This window comes from Stegodyphus dumicola, chromosome 4 (genome assembly GCF_044657685.1).
Source record: "Stegodyphus dumicola isolate Sdum_Otavi_A_Nest chromosome 4, ASM4465768v1".
Taxonomy (NCBI): domain Eukaryota; kingdom Metazoa; phylum Arthropoda; class Arachnida; order Araneae; family Eresidae; genus Stegodyphus; species Stegodyphus dumicola.
Window position 1 is genome coordinate 185,457,577 of NC_140771.1, and position 18,683 is coordinate 185,476,259.

The following is an 18,683-nucleotide window of genomic DNA, read 5'->3' on the forward strand; positions in this document are numbered from 1 at the left end:
TTTAATTGTGATTGAAATTTAAGACGCGGTTTTAATACATATTCGTTGCATTTATGTAGTGTAGCTCACCATTCTCTTACTGTTTTTACTAGATTTTCATATTTGAAACGTTTCTTTATACATTCACACTATACTATTCTAAAATATCAAGTCTTATATTTTCGAATTAAAAAATATTTGAGTTAAAGACATATTGAGGATGAAAGTGTAAATATTTTGATATATCTAATTCCATCATCTAGCAGGTCTTAACAATTTGAAATTTCAAACATATTGCTTAGAATTTTAATATGAGCTATTAAATGAAATACAAAGAAAGACATGCTCATATTTATATCATTGTACGTATGTTATACTCAATTAAAAATGCAGATAAATGATGTAATTAGTGCAGATTTCTAGAATCTGTCTAGCAATTATCGTTAAGTATTTTATACTCTGTTTATGGTCTCCTCATTATTTCATTAATGTAAAGAATTTAATTAATTTGGGATTAAAACGTTTTATATGGAAAAGCTGCAAAGATGAAGATATCATTTGATTAGAGTTTATCTTCATTGAGGTTTTCTAATATCTTTTTAATAATTTTTTATTGTTGTATTGTGCATGAATAAGTTTCCTCTATTTAGCGCAGTTTTAATCAAAGAATCTTACGTCAAAATAACTACGAAATATTTATTCAACAAGTATGAAAAATTTGCTTAAGTAGAACACCAATTAAACGTAATCTTAACAGAAAATAAAAATTGAGGTAAAGTGCAGAATCGTCCACTTATTTGTTTGGCGCTTTTTACAAGAGTAAGAAGAATTGGATTTTTGTCAATTCTGTTTGACATTTTAATTGAAAATAGGTCTATGTGTACATGGATAAAGTCAAGTGAGTCTGCAATGCCATTTTTGTGCAATTATGAGATATTTCTTTTAAGTGAAAATAGGTCGATGTGTGCATGGATACCGAGTATGTGCAATTCTTAAAAACTCCCCAAACAATGGGTGATTCTGCACTTTCCCCAAAAATTTAAGTATTGAAAGAATAACTTACACAGAATTATCGTCACCTGTAAATCATTAGACTCACCCATTTAGGCAATAAAAAAGAGAAACACGAACATATGACACAGTACCTGAAAGAGCAAGCACTAACTGAATTAAACCTTTGGCCAGGTACGCAAAGGTGAGAATCAAGTGCCCCCGACCTTCGCTTTTCCTCGCCAATATATATCTTGGCGCACGTTCGCTTTTGTGCTTTTGTGTTTAATTATGCAAAAATACCTAAATTTATGCTAACATTTCCCCTGTTTTGCTAATGAAACTCGTACAATTGTAATTCATTCATGCAAAACTAAAATTTAGCTTTAGGAATTGGTTTATTCCTAATATCAGCAGCCAATTGCTCTGTTGAAAGATAATAGAAAGTTTTACGATTCATTTGTTATGCAAATCGCGTATATGATGAAATTTTGTTTTAATATGTTTTGCGCGCGAACTAAATTTTTCAGGTTTTACAAGTTTTATCGTTGACTGATTATGAATGATTATCTTCGAAAAATTTATCTCTAGAATCTGGGGTAGATTAAAATCTTTTGTTAATTTTAATAGCCATTGTAATTCTTGCGTAGCTTGCGATAGTGCAACGTATTCAGCTTCTGCTGAGGATAATGATACGCATGTCCTTTTTCTTGAAAAGCACGAAATACACTTTTTGCCTATCAACATTACACTTCCTGATGTGGAATTTGTATCTTCAGTATCGTGTACTCAATCAGCATCTGAATAAATTAAGATTAAGTCCTTCACTCGACGAAATTTGTAGAGATAAACGCTTCGTCGTGTTTAAATATCTAATGATTCTTTTACAGCATTCCACGCCTTTGACTTGGATTACTACACTTTCTTCTAAGTTCGTGATTTGAAGCTCTGATATCTGGTCTTGTGATAAACGATATATACATAAGACTTCCAATAACTTGGCGAAATGTATCATTTGAAGTTAGGAGATTTTCTACCTTGTTTAGACTACAATAATTTGTTTACATTGGTGTATTATTGGGTTTTGCTTCTTCATGTTAAAGTTGCTTGACTAGTTGATTTATTTTGTTTTTTTTTATGAGATAACTTCCATCTTCCTTTCCATTTATTTCCATGCCTAAGAAATATTTAGCTTCACCAAGATTTTTTATTTTTTAACGTTTATTTAAATCATTAACTACTTTAAAAATTAGTCCTTCTTCTGTAGAACTTATTAGGATATCATAAACATATACAATTAAATTGATTCTTCGATAACAATCCTTTTTTGTGAAAAGACACGGCTTTGCTTTGCTTTGACTGAACCCAATATTCAATATATTTTTAATTTTTGCATTGTAGCACCTAGCTCCTTGTTTGAGACCTTAAAACCTTAAAACGACTTCTGAAATCTACAAATTTCATGTCTTTCTTCCGGAACTACGAATCCTTCTGGTTGTTCCATATATATTTCTTCATTTAACATGCCATTGAAAAAAAGCTGTTTTAACATCTAGTTGATGTACCTCGGCATTATTATATGCTGATCACGCTAAGAAAACTCGAATTGTAGTGCGTTTGACTACTGGCAAAAGTATTCACCATAGTCACTGCGGTATTTTTGTCAACCCTTTGACTACTAATCGTGCTTTGTATTTTATCTTCTTACCAATTCTATCATATTGGTTTTAAAAACCCATTTGCTGCCTACTGCATGTTTTCCTGGTGGTACATCTGCAATTTGATAGGTTTCGTTTATCAGGTTCAATGTTCCTTCTAACCTTCTTCGGGAACATACAAGGACCTGACTCGGAACAGAGAGCTTACTAAAGCTATGTTCACTAATTGTGGTAAGTAGACAGGATACAGGCGAAGGGTATACAAAACCCTTTATTTTTCTCTATATACAATAACTTCCGTACTTCGGAATACACTCACCCACCACTCGGGGTCTAACGTAAAAAAAAGTATAAAAATAAAACTAAACTCTAATTTAACTTTAGAATAATACACGTGGAAGATTGGCCTTATAATAACAGGAAGCGTATGTAGCACAGAGACTGTGAACACTACAATACGTTTATTTTATCAAGAGGATTAAAACCTCTGGCCTGGAAGGCGAACAGCAACTGCGTAACTTCTAAGGTAAGCGGCCTGCGTTGACTTACTGCTTCCTCTCTTTCGCTTGGCAAAAAGGCCACACTTAAATACTTGGCGTTCGCCAGACAAACTTTGCATAAAATCCTTAACGCTTATAATTCTGGCCGGAAGTAGAAAATAAGAAGTGATAGTAAAGATTTAAAATAAAATAAACGTTAGTAAAACTTAAGATCCTTACATACTTCCCGCCAGAGTTAATTAGTTTGAAACTGAGGTCTAAAACGACCTTGTTGAAAACTTTTAGCTCTAGAATATAACACGAGGCCAACCTTTTACAATCATAACTTCGTTAGAAACTAGAAAATTTAAAAGAAAGAAATTTGTTACAATAGCAGCTCCCAGGATCTACAACAATCTTTTTTCTTTTTCATCTGTACTGCATCAAAACAGGAGCTTTATTCAATTCTGGTTCCTTCCAGAGATCTGGAAGGAAAACTAGTTTAATGAAATGTTACAGAATGACATTGTAAATAACATATAGAATATACTTTTCTTAACATTCTTATTTCATTCATGACTATTTTAATTATCTCTCCCCGTGCTCTCTGACATGTGTTGTAAAAACACCAAACACGAATGTGTTTCTGTCTATGTGTTCAACACTTCCTCCTACAATCAAAACACTAACGTGTTAAAATTCAACATACGAGACCTCTTAACACACCCTAATTTCAACTCTAGACCCTGAGGTACTATTCTGAAAGTGGCTAACTCTAAAGTGTAGCGTCAGAGAGCCTAACTACATCATTCAACCTTTAACATATTCACCATGATTTAATCTTTACAGTCACACGAATAACAAATTTTTTTAACATTACTTTCACTTTTACCATATCACGGTATTTCTAAACATTCAAAATAACAGTTCACATGTATACAAGAACATATCAAGATGCCGTTAATTTTACACATTTGAAAACATACATTAGTAGTACATTGTTAACTTCTATTCTTTTCAAAGCAAGTGCCAATTCTTTCTACATTGAAATAATACTATATTTCAAAAAGTCTTTCAGACTAAAACGTCTTTCTTGTTAGAATGTTTTAAATAAAATTTATACAATAACTTTTTACAATATTTAAGTCTTTATACAACGCTATTATACATCAACTTTAGTTTTACGCGCGAGTAATTGAAAAACATAATAAGAAAATCGGTCACAACTCATTTCTCGCCCTTTCGGCGATAAAGGTAGACCTCGCATGAGGTAAAACTTCTTGAAATCTGCCACTTGCAGTAAGAATGAAAGATTAACTTAAGTTTGTAAAGTAACATAAAATTTTACTTATCTTTGTAATATTCAGACATCCTTTTCTGGGCCCAGTCTTTAAAGGTGCTGCAGACCGTAGCTTGGTTGATCCTCCTTCTTGTACGGGCTCGCCCTTCAGTGCTTTCCTCTGGAAGCTTCCGTTTTTCACCACTACGGCCACCCTTGAACATCTTCCTTCTGTCCTCTGCTTGTGGTCTTGGCCGCTTGAAGGCAGCTGGTCTTGGTGGAACCGGGAAACTTCTGTCGTGATCCTGCTTGGACCTCGTTGTTGGCCGTTCAAATTTTTCTTGTACTTTTTCCTCCGCCGCTGATGGCCCTTCCGCAGTTCGGCGACTTTTGCTGCGGAGAGTTCTGTCGGATGAGTCGATCTTCCGTTTTAAAGCCGGGTTAAGGCCCGTTTCCACTACTGCGTATGCGTTGCGGTGCGTATGCGTTTCTCCAATCAGCGAGCGATTTCACTTTGATTGACATCTGCAATCCGGTCGGTGTGCGGTGACGGATGACATACGGATGGAGTTCAACAATGTTCAACTTCTATCCGTATGTCTGCGGTTGCGTTGGGGTCACGTGGTGAAAAAGGAGCAATCAGGCAAAGAATCTGTAAGGAGATTCAAAGATTCTTTGAATCAGGTGCAGTGACTAAAAATTAATGGCGGCAGAAGTAGCGATGAACGAATAGGGAAAGAATGTTTTGCTAAAAAATACATATTTCTGAATTAACATTATAGCGAGAAATCTGCGTGCTGAAAATGACAGCAATCAGCTGAATTTAGTTTAAAATGATAAGAAAAACAAGATAACTGCAACTACAGTACTTGTTCGTTCAAGAAAATCAGCGGCAAAAATTATCATTCCAAGTCCATGAAATAGCAAAATTTGTTCTGATAATCATTTTTTAGTTCTGCATACTCATTTAGCTTTAATGAAAATGAATGTCTGACTATATCAAACTGCTATAGCAAATTAGATATGATTAAAAGATTTGCTATTTTTTTCTTTTGAAACAGGTAAAAACTAAAAACGTAAATTATAAATTAAATTTGATAGCCTTTTAAATACTTCAGTTCATTGAAGAGTATGTTAAATTTGTATTTCCCTTTATAAATATATCTTTTTGGATAACATATATTTGTAAACACATGAAATATATTTTTAGCAGCCCGTTTAACTTCAATCGGAACGCCACTTTAAAAGATAATGATTTTTCCAAAAAATGTACTGGAAGCTGAAGAACAAACTCTGGTGAATTTTTCAGACAATAGCAAAGTGAAATAGGACCAAAAAACTTAAGTTTTAAGAATTGATTTACTTGATGATGTATATAACCCAAAATATGCATGCGACTTACTTGTAATCCTAGCATAGTGGTAAAGCTGATGGTAATGATGTCCACTTTTTGGAGTCGTGAGTTCGAATCCCATACGCTTTTTGCACCATGTCTGCAACTTTCTTACCTTTTTATTCCAATTTGATTTATATTCGTGTTTTATAATTTATTTCTATTATTATATGCATTAAATATATTGTTTTATTTATGCTCTTATTTATTTAAATTTTTCTCGCAAAAAAGTTTGAAAATTATATAATACTAATTTAAAGCATATCCTGTACATATATATTTGAATTTAACAAACATTCTCTATTCGTAAAAAGCAAATTTAAAGTTAATTAAATTTAAATGAAATTTAATGCAAACAAAGAAATGATTAATTATTGTGCAAGTATCAAAATCCATGAATAAATATATAATTCCAAAAATTTATTAATCCTTAAAAAATTTATAAAAATGCATAAGTGAATAATGGGATAGATTATTAATCCTAAAAAAGTATAAAAATGCATAAGTGAATATTAGGATAGATTATTAATCCTAAAAAATTTATAAAAATGCATAAATGAATAATAGGATAGATTTAATCCTAAAAAACTTATAAAAATGCATAAGTGAATAATAGGATAAATAAATTTTTGGAATTATATATTTATTCATGGATTTTGATACTTGCACTTGATTTACATATGCTCTCAGAATTTAAATGATATTGTATATTAGTTCGCAGCAATAATTAATCCTTTATTTGTTTGCATTAAATTTCATTTAAATTTAATTAACTTTTAATTTTTACGAATAGAAAATGTTTGTTAAATTCAAATTTCATTCCTTGCAGCAATGGCGCAAGAGAATTATTTAAATTTAATTTATTTTGAAACCCTGCAGACATATATATATATATTTTCGTTTCACTTTTATGTGAATGTATATACATGTGCTCAGACTTTGGGATGTTTACGACTCTAAACTTTCATTCCAATTAACATGAGACAGTATTAATGCCCTAAACATTTTTTTAACAAAAAATTACTATAATAATTGCTTTTAAATTCAGTCCTCTCCTGCAGAAGCGCAGGAATTAATTAATTAAATATTTCCATTTTCTTTACGTAATGTGTGTATATATAAAGAGAAAAATCTTATTTTTATAACTTCTTGTATAAAAAGAGATATGAATTAAAAATGTTTAAATTAAAAATAATATTTTATGGATTATGTATAAAATATAACTGCCCATAGTGCATTTTAAAACAAACGAGATTTCTAATAAATTATCCAGCTATGACCCTGAAGTCAGCGGTATACAAGCATAGCAAATTTTGCTTAAATATTGTGAACCTTTCCTTACAGTTGCTCTGTACTATTAAAGTACCAACTATTTTTTAATCCCTTTAACTTTTTTATTTTATGTTATTTATTTGTTTACTTTTTCACTAACAGTACATTTTAGTTTTAATAATATATATATTATTTCATAATATTTAAGGCTTCTAGAAACACAAAATTTTTTTAAAATTTATTTCAGCTTCTATGGAATTCGTGATGTTCATAATATGCATTATAACCTTAGTTATCTAAAATTCCATATCAAATCCAAAACAAACAATACTCGCTTAAGCGGGAAAAATTCAGATGTTCAGCGTCGTAACTCGCGAACTGCTTGCGCCAAAATATTACAGTGACACCTAGCGGCGGAAAATGAAAATATTTTGCGCATACGCAGCAGTGGAAACGCTTGTACGGATGCCGCAGGCGTGTCTTCAATTGACGCAACGCGTTCGTACGCAGTAGTGGAAACGAGCCTTTATAGTTGCCGTCCTTTCTCCTGGTCCTCTTGACATACGTCGTCCTTCTCCCTTCTTCATTCTGAGGGTGTTCGTGAACTCTGTTTTCTGGACGGCGGAACGACTTCTTTTTCTTTTACCTTCAATTTTTCCGCGGGGCAATTTTCTTTTCACTTGCTTCTGTCTCTCATTGGCTTGCCCTTGTACTTGTCGTTTTCCCACCTCTGGAACTTGTACCTGCGGTGTCTGCCGTGCCGGATCCTGCAAAAGATCTGAAAAGATTTGCATTTTATTACGATCGAAGTAGGGCTTAATTTGATCAATATTTGCGGAACAGGTTTCACCATTTCTGGCCTTTAACACTACAACAGCGTGAGTTATTTTTTCTATAACATATGGTCCTTCAAATCGTGGAAAAAATTTGGCAGTTTTATCTTCTGGTGCTGAAGAAAGTGAATGCTTAATTTTTAAAACTTCATCCCCTACTTTATAAGTTACTCCCCGTCGTTTCAAGTCATAATATAATTTCTGTTTTCTTTGTGCTACTTCCGTATTCTTTTTTGCTTCTTTTATTAGTTTTTCTATATCACCCATTTTAAATTCTGGGGCTCTTTGTTGCACATAAAATAGTTTATCTAACGGTGTTATAATCTTTCTGCCTAGAAATAACTCAGCAGGAGTTTTTCCCGTTGTATCATGTTTTGCGGTCATAAGGGCGAAAGCAAATTCATTGACATAGTTATCCCAGCTTTTATGAAAATTTTTAACATAACTACGGATAATTTTCACTATATTTCTGTTGACCCGTTCCGCTATATTTGATTGCGGCCGATACGGGACCATTTTTAAATGACGTATGCCCAGTTTTTGGCACATGTCTTCAAATATATTACTTACAAATTGAGGACCATTATCCGATATAACTTTTAGGGGCGCCCCGTATTTTAAAATATATTTATTTAAAATAGAACCAGTAACTAATTTCGCGGAGGCTCGTTTTAAGGGAACAATTTCGGTCCATTTACTAAAATGATCAACCATAACAAGGAGATAGCGACTTTTATTTAACTGACTTTTTGGGAAAGGGCCCAATAAATCGATGCCAATTATTTCATTTGGAAATTCGGATTTAATACTATTTAGAAACCCGGCCGGGCGGAAATTAATATAATTAACGGCTTGACATGTTGGGCAGGACTGGACATACGCCCTTGTTAACTTTTGCAGTTCAGGAAAGTAGACTGCCTCGCGTACGCGTTGGATAGTTTTTCGAATACCAGCATGAGAAGCTAAAGGACTGTCATGGAGCTCATGAAGGATATTTAATCTAAGACTAGCTGGGATAACAGGTCGAAATTCGTTGTTGGAATTCGTAGTTTTTGTGTAGAATAATAGACCATCTATTAGTTCGTAATGGGCCGCCCTATTTCTTATCGCCACAATATCTTGGTGGCTAAAATTTTCAGGATCCTTCAAATACTCATAAATACTTCCAAACTCAGGATCCTTACCCAGTTCTGTTATTACAGTTTCTCGGGAATTTATTGTACACGCTGTAAGCATTGCAACTTTTACGGTATTACCCTGTTCGTCTAATTTAATTCGTGATAGGGCATCTGCTACGATATTTTCCTTTCCGGGGGTATGCTTGATTACCAGATTATATTCTTGCAGCTTGAGTGCCCATCTTATTAACCTTGGGGATAAATTTTTCCCTGAGTACAATCTAGTTACCGCCGCATGATCAGAGTATACTGTTATGGGCGCCTTTCCAAAATAGACTCGGAACTTTTGCACTGCTAACAGAACTGCAAGTGCCTCTCTTACGGTCGCGGAATAGTTTCTTTGTGTTTGATTTAAAGTTCGGCTAAAAAATGCCACGGGCTGCTGATTTTGCGAAAGTACCGCTCCTACCGCATAATCCGAAGCATCCGCTGAAATTTCTAAATTTTCATCCTTTTCAGGAAATTTTAACACAGGGGCTTGCGTTAATGCTTGTTTTAATTTTTCGAAAGCACTATTGGCTTCGGCCGTCCACGAGAATCTTGCCTTTTTCCTTTTTAATTTTAACAATGGCTCAGCGATAGCCGCAAAATCTTTTATAAAGGACCTATAATATGAACAAAGTCCTAGAAAAGAAGAGAGCTTCTTTGCCCTGTTTGGAGTCGGATACTTTTGTACAGCGATTATTTTTGATTCATCTGTCTCGATCCCTTTTTGCGATATTTTGTAACCTAAATATTTTAATTCAGGGGCTGCAAATTTGCACTTTTCGACATTAACTTTTAGACCGGCCTCATTTAATAAAGAAAACACCTGTCTTAAATCCTGTATATATTGGTCGAGATTATCACTAGTAATAATGATATCATCTAAATAGATAAATGTGGACTTTCCAAGAACAGGTCTTAACACAATGTCCATGCATTGCCGAAATGTTGCTGGGGCCCCAGAAAGGCCAAACGGCATACGCAAAAATGCATAAGTGCCAGACTTGGTTATAAAAGCAGTCTTAGGCACGTCCTCAGGCCTGACCCCTATTTGAAAATAACCATTCGTTAAGTCTAAAGTCGTCATAAATTTGGTTGATTTTATGTTCCTTAAAATTTCTTCTATGATCGGCAACGGATATACCGGATATTTCGTTATGGAATTTAATTTACGGTAATCAATAGCGAATCTCCACCTTTTTGGATGCTCCAAAGGATAATCATTATTTTTCTTACATAAAACCACCTGGCTAGCATAACTACTTGAGATGGGCGTTATGATCTTTTTACGTAGCATATCGGTAATATGCCATTCTATAATTTTTTCCTTATTCTTATCATACCGGTATGGTTTTTGACGAACTGGCAATGCATCTCCGGTGTCAATACTATGGTTAGTAACCTGAGTAAATCCTGGAATATCACTAAATAACGAAGCAAATTCACTTACCACTTGTCGGATTCTATCTTGCTCGTCATTAGGCAGGTGGTCAAGATTTAACCTTGGCGGTTCAACCTTTTCTACACGCACTGGTTTCATTGTCAGCTTAAGGGACGCTTCATTAAAATCCAGTGTAGCTTGTGCGCCTGAAAGAAAGTCTATTCCTAAGATCAAATGTGCTTGCAAATTCCTTACTATAAAAAACATCACCTTTACTTGTTCGTCCTTGATACGGATATACAAAGGTACTTTACCTACGCACTTACATTGTTCTCCTTGCGCCGCTAATACTGTCGTATTATCCGCATTATATATGCGGTATTTGCGAAAATACTTTCTAAAAAAGACTTCTGCCACACAGGAACACTGCGCGCCGGTATCCAGGAGTGCGGTGGCCGGGATATTATTTACCAAGACTTCAATCTTCGGAAGAGTCAAATTTTTCACCATTACTGTATTTATCTTGTAGGAAGAGGGGTTTTCGTGGCCTTCGGATTTCCGCACCCTCTCGTCAGCAGAAATCCGTTTTAGTTTAAATTATTTTTCCTTTCCGTGCTTTCCTTCTTTTTCCCTGGCCTTGAGACTTTTTTCCTGGGTTGCTATTGAACTGTCGACGTTCGCCGGCTGTTTTTGAATGCTCGGGTTTCCTTGCCCACTGATTCGCTTTTTCTCCGTAGCCATGTGCTTGAGTTTGCTGTAGTCTTGGCGTACCAAATTGGTTTCGCTGTTGATATTGGCGTCTTCTTTCGACGTCCGCCGTTCTTCTACTTTCAAACTGGATTGCTAGCTCAAATAACTTTTCCAGTGTAGTCGGATTCCTTAATTCAATAAAGTCTTGTACTTGGGGAAGTAACCTCGGCAAAATCACTTGAATTATCTCAGGATCCGGACGGTTTCCATACAAGAGCTTGAAAACGTGAATTTTTCTTAAAATAAAGCTCGAGAGGTTTTCGATTCTTTGTTGATATATACTAAAAAGTTCCGTTTCTAATTTCGCACGATCCCTTACAACAGGGAAGGCTTTTAGTAGGGCAGTTTTGAAATTTTCGTAAGTATAGATGGGACTTCCTGCTTGACCCAAGAGACTTCTGCCGATACATTTGAACCAGTTAAGCGCTTGGCCCCTCAAAGCGCTGGTAGCTAAGGTAACTTTTTGAAACTCGTGCACGGGGTAGAGCATGAAGTGGTCATCCAATTTTTCCAAAAAACTGGTTACCGGTGAGTTTCCATTAAATATTGCTTCTGGTTTCATCGAAGCGCGCATGGTCTGGACGATGTACCCAAATCCTTCCAGGGCGGCAGCTGGCATTTCTGGATTCTGAGCCGTTTCTGCAGGCAGCACAGGTTCTTCTTGAAACTCGGCCATGGTTATTCTTCTACGTTGGGCGCCACTATCAGGTTCAATGTTCCTTCTAACCTTCTTCGGGAACATACAAGGACCTGACTCGGAACAGAGAGCTTACTAAAGCTATGTTCACTAATTGTGGTAAGTAGACAGGATACAGGCGAAGGGTATACAAAACCCTTTATTTTTCTCTATATACAATAACTTCCGTACTTCGGAATACACTGACCCACCACTCGGGGTCTAACGTAAAAAAAAGTATAAAAATAAAACTAAACTCTAATTTAACTTTAGAATAATACACGTGGAAGATTGGCCTTATAATAACAGGAAGCGTATGTAGCACAGAGACTGTGAACACTACAATACGTTTATTTTATCAAGAGGATTAAAACCTCTGGCCTGGAAGGCGAACAGCAACTGCGTAACTTCTAAGGTAAGCGGCCTGCGTTGACTTACTGCTTCCTCTCTTTCGCTTGGCAAAAAGGCCACACTTAAATACTTGGCGTTCGCCAGACAAACTTTGCATAAAATCCTTAACGCTTATAATTCTGGCCGGAAGTAGAAAATAAGAAGTGATAGTAAAGATTTAAAATAAAATAAACGTTAGTAAAACTTAAGATCCTTACACGTTTTCTTTTAGACAGTTTATTTGTTCTTCCATCTCCTTGATCGAAGCTTCGTTTTCACGTTTTCGTAAGCTTCGAATTTCTTCAAAGCTTTCTGGATCTTTATTTTGAGATAATGTCGATTCTTCGTCTTCTGCTTTGTAGGAGAATCTTTCTGTGGAACCTCTTTGCTTGATCTGCTAGAAACTCTTCTTTCTCATTTTCTTCACATATAATTAACTCTTCAGATCGTTTTGAATCTTCTGTGAAATCATAGGCAAGAGACGTTTATCCAACGTTTTGAGAGTTGTTGAAATGAATTAATATCAAATCTGCAGCATTATTTTCTACATGTTTGTCAGATATAGGCGAGTTTTCTGAAAATTTAACAGTTCTACTTACTATTATTTTCCTTCCTCCTACATAAATCTTGTATTCTTTGCTGCGTAAATCGTATCCTACGAATATTCCTTCTTGCGCTTTGTTGTCGAATTTTCGCAGTTTTTTTTCCTCACATATTAATATGCTTTACAGCTAAATATTCGCAAGTGACTTAAATTTGGTTTTCTACCATTGCACAATTCATACGGCGTGTTATTTGTGGCTTTAGTTGGTAACCTATTTTGGAGACAGGCGGCAGTAGCTGCTGCTTCAACCCAGAGTCCTTTTGGTAATTTGGAATTTATTAGCACAGCTTTAGTCATTTCTAAAGAGCAATTTTTTCTTTCTGCGACGCCGTTCTGTGCCGGACAATAAGGAACCGAATTTTGATGAAAAATACCAAGGTTCTTTATGTAATTTTCAGTAGTTTCATTACAGCAGTCTGTTCTATTGCCATATCTGATAACTTCTTTCTAAATTTCATTGTTGGCGATGCAACATACTGTTTAAATTTGTCGAATACTTCATCCTTTGAAACAATAAAATAAATTTGAGTATAACGCGAATAGTCATCAATGAATATTAGGAAATATTTTTTTTTCCTTCTATACTGTTAACTTCAGTTGGCTCACACACATCTGTGCACACTAAATCTAATGGATTTTTAGATCTAAAACCCGTTCTTGAATAAGGTTTCTTTGTTAGTTTCGCTTTTATACAAGTAGGACGTTCAACACTATGAGTGAATTTACTAAGCTTAATACCATCTGCCGAATCATTTTTCTTGAGTGTTTTTATCACATCTATACTTTTGTGGCCTAATCTTTGATACCATTTTAGAAAGCAGTTTGTATTAGAACATGATATAGAATTAGCTATGTATGTTTTCTCGTCAACTGAGCTCGTCAATTTATATAAACCTTGTTGAGCGCTGCCGTGGGCAATGAGTACACTGTTACGCTTTATGCAACACGTATTACTATCAAATATAACAATACGACCTTTATTTGTAACAGATTGAACAGAAAGTAAATTATTATCTAAACCTGGTACATTTTATAATTTTATTTGGGTAACCGAATCCTTAAATTTTGAACTTTAAAATAGCCCTCATTAATAGCATAAAGAATTTAATTTGGCACCATTAGCTACATTTTCAATTTGCTTATTAAAATCATTCAACTGAGAGAAAAAGGTTCTTATCGCTCATCTGAGTTGAGGCTCCTGTGTCGATAACCCATTCTTGCGTTTGTGAGTTTTCATGTTTATGTTCCACTTTATGAACTTGATTAAACTGAACTTGCAAATTTCCAGTTTCGATACTTTTAAGATACTTATTTTCTTTAACACTTTTGATTTTATATTGTCTACACTTTGTCTATTTGCTATTTGGCATGCATTAATTTTATAATTTTGAGAAGACTTTATTACTTTACTGTTATTTACATCTGTTTTCGGGGACGTTCTAGCATTTCGTTTTAAATGGAAAGCAGTCATTTATCGTATGATTATATCTATTACAAGAAGGGGGCCCACCAGCGGCCGAGCGGTAAAGTCGCTGAACACTGGTAGTTTGGTCCGAGGCTCGAATCCCGCGAACGGGTTGGCTGCATGGGTGTTTTCGTAGTTTACCCATGTGTAACGTGTATACGAGCCAGTTTCCCTTTAAACGTCCTTCACGAAGGCATCCCTTAGGCAGATAGCCTTCGAGGCTTTGCCGTAATTAAATAGCCTATTACAATAAGTACAATATCAGGTTACATAATGCTTTGATTTATTTTCGATTTTACCTTTTAAAGCAATTGAATCGTATTTTTGAACTTGCTTAGTTTCCACACTCCTACAGTACTTATCTCTTAATTTATTTGTAACATATTCTATCGACAATTTAGCTTCCGATTTACTTTCTATTGCGGTTTTTAACGAGTTGTATGAATTTAGTAAAGAACATAGCAATAAATAAAGTTATTTTCCTCCTACTCACCTATATTACGCAGCTTTTCAGCCATTTCTAGCACTCCTTTGATATGTTCCTGCATTTTAGAACTTTCGTTATATCTAATAGAATACAATTTTATAGACTCAATAAAAAACAAGCTATTTCTATGAGAAATAGGTTGTTTGTTAAATTTACTAGTTCATTGACACATTTTAACTTCTGCCATACTTATTTTGTAGATTTACTAACGTGAATAATTTGGGAATCTGAAATGTTTAGTCATATTAAAGCATTACGGTCGTTTTTCAACCAAGTATCAGAAACAATTTTCCGTTTTCCTTCGAATACAACAGCTTATAAACCTTCTTTTATTAAAAATGTTCTATTTTAAATTTCCAGGCTGAATAATTTTAATCGGTTAACTTATCTATATAAACTGATTATTTTAGAGTAGACAATTATTCGTTACAGTTATTCTTTTATACTCTGTAACTAGTATTTTCAAAAACAAGTTTTAATACTTTATGCCCCTGAAATCTTACAGTACTACAATATTTGAATTTTAGAATTTCAAGTTTTAGAAGCAATTTCACAGAGCAATTTTCTCAAACTTATTAACTTACCCGTCTCCTAATCAACTGTTGACTGTTGTATTGTGCATGAGTACGTTACCTCTGTTTAGCGCAATTTTAATCAAAGAACCATAAGTCAAAATAACTACGAAATCTTAATTTAACAAGTATGAGAACTCTGCTTAAATTAAGTAGAACATCAATTAAAAGTAATCTTAACAGACATTAAAAAATTGAAGTATTGAAAGAATAACTTACACAGAATCGTCACCAGTTGTAAATCATCAGACTTACGTATTTAGGCAATTAAAAAGAGAAACACAAACATACTTTGACACAGTACCTGAAAGAGCTCAAGCTTTGGTTACCTGTTTTATACTCCACAGAGTGTGCTGAATGCTGAATCATTTACAAAGGAAGAGCTGAAGTAGACATGCCATTACGCCGTGTTCGAAGACAATATGAGCACTTGTCGCAGTTTGAGAGGGGGGAGAATTGTAGGGATGATGGAAGCTGGGTGGTCAGCTAGGCGAGTAGCTCGTCAATTAGGCCGCTCTGATTGTGTTGTGAGGCGGTGTTGGGACCAGTGGACCCGATAGATATCATGTACACGAAGACCAGGCTCAGGACGCCCTCGACAGACAAGTCGTCGAGAAGACCGCCACATCGTACGAAATGCACGCGTACAGCCAACTGCTTCATCGGCAGCCATCCAGGCACAGGTAGCACCTTCACTAAGGACCCCTGTGTCTTCTCGAACCATACGACGGTGCCTGGCTGAAGGACAGTTGGTATTGCGGCGCCCATTACGTGTGCTGCTCTTGATGCTCAACCATCGACGCCTCCGTTTGGAGTGGTGTCGAGCACGAGGAAACTGGACTGCAGCGGAATGGAACCTGGTCGTCTTTAGCGACGAATCCAGATTCAATCTCGGCAGTGATGGCAATCATATTCGTGTGTGGAGAGCCCGTGGTTAACGCCTCAATCCTGCCTTTGCTGTACAGCGACACATCGCTCCCACAGCTGGTGTGATGGAATGGGGTGCCATTGCTTACAAGTAATACACGGTCATGCCTAGTATTGTTCCGTGGCACCATGACAACCCAGCGGTATGTTCATGAAATCTTGCAACCACATGTATTGCCACTCATGCAACGTCTCCCAGGAGACATTTTTCAGCAAGACAATGCTCAGCCTCTTACGGCAAGGGTGTCACAAGACTGTCTCCGCACTGTTACTACCCTTCCTTGGCCTGCCCGATCCCCAGATTTGTCTCCAATCGAGCATATCTGGGATCATTTGGGACGACGACTTGAGCACGCCACGAGTTTGAACGAACTAGAGGCAAGGTTACAGCAAATATGGAACCAAATGTCTCAAGCCATCATACAGAACTTGTATGACCCAATGCCCGATCGTATCGCATTGTGCATTAGCGCTAGAGGGGGTCCAAAGGAGTATTAACTCCTCCGTTCTTTTGCCTTTTTATCTGAAATGAATTATCCGTTTTCTTTGATTTTCTCATCATTTACTTATATCAAAGTAGTCATTACGTATGTAAAATTTTGTTTCATTTTGACGACTTCTTCTTTGTGCACTATTTTTTTTGTCCCTGAGTGCATTTGCCAGACAGAAAACAATGACTAGTAACATAGCTAGTCATTTCTTTCCTATCTGTTGAATAGATAGGACTATATGAGTAGCAAAGTATATGTAGAAGATGATATTTTCAAGAAGTGTGTTCGTTCTGAAATAGCCTATTTCGCATTTACTCAAACATGTTTAAAATCGTAGAAATAAGCATTCTGCAGGGAATCAAACCGAAATGAAATTACCGGTCTTCAGTGATTTAGCCATTCTGCCATAAGTGAGTGTCATGGCACTTATGCCATAAGTGCCATAAGTGCCATGACAGAAAAAGGCCAGAAAATAGTCAGTTGGAGATCACTACTTCGATTTCAGAATTCGAAATCATGAAGAATGCTTAGTTGCAGCCTGAGAAATACTAAAACTAAACTTGTGAGGCTAGGGCATTTTAAGGCTGTGGCAGAAAAGTAACCTTGGCATACTTAGTATTTTTCAACCCTTTTGATGCTGATATACAGTAGTTACATTTGATCGGGTTCACATAGAAATTCACTTTAGGAATCAGTTCTTAAATTTTCGAAAACACTACTAACGTACTTCACAATAATAATTTAACTTCAACAGATTTTTAACCGAAGACATTTTTCTATTTGCCTTAATATGCTTTAATGCTAAAAATAAATTTATTTCTCTGTTAAATTTGTATCCATTTCTATTTTCCCTTACTTTATTTAGTTAATTTAATGTTTCTGTTTTAAAGTCATTTCATTTTCGTTATAATAACTGCGAAATAAAATAACTGAATTATTGAAAAGCTTTAGGTATAACACTGATTCTCTTTTCTCTTATAATAAAGATTTAAAATAAATATTCTTTGTGATAATTTGTAATAATAATCGTAATTAATTCGGGTACAATTCCGTTATAAGTGCCGTAAAAATCGCCAAACTACTGTTGATGCCAAAGCTGCCAAAAATAATTACGGTAACCGTAACGCAAGAAAAGAAACATAAGTCAATAACTATCTAAGATTATTGTTTTAGTCTGGATGAAGTGTTAATTACATGTAAATACATATTTTTGTTATTATAATTGATAAACAAAGGGTAAACATAAATGAAATTAAACGAGAGCTATAAATTGTTTTATGTCTTCCAACATAGCAGAGAATATTTCAGTTTTTTTGGGCAAGCGTCTGTACATAAACTCCGACAAATAATAATCGAAATACTGTCGAGCAGTGCGACTTTTAATAATGCCATTTAGCACCACACCCACAGCAGCTTTACTGTTTGTCTACGACACTCACTTTCGGGGTCCACAAAATTGTAGTAAAATTGTAGTAAACAGTAAAATGTTCAAAACCGGCATTTTGCAGTTCATCCGACTTGTGTGATTTCCAGCAGTTAGTATAAATGATGCTTCCTTCTCGAATATTTTCTTTTATGACGTTCAATAAAGTTTCCACCAATCGTTCTGGAACAGCTATTAAGAAGAAACATTCATTCGATTCTCTGCATAATCCGCTCAAAACACATTGTGGCGGAAGAAACTCGTCCAACGTTATTCTTTCTTCTACTGAAAAAGCTTTCGCATACTTTCAATAATGTTTGACCATGCGCCGATTTTCAAGTTAGGCGGAGTAAATAAATTTGCGGCACACACATCACGCATGTAACTGTTCCATTCTACAGTTGTATTGTGGTTCATCTTCAGCTGGAGTTCACAAAATTCAATAGATATCATTTCCTGACACCAAAAATA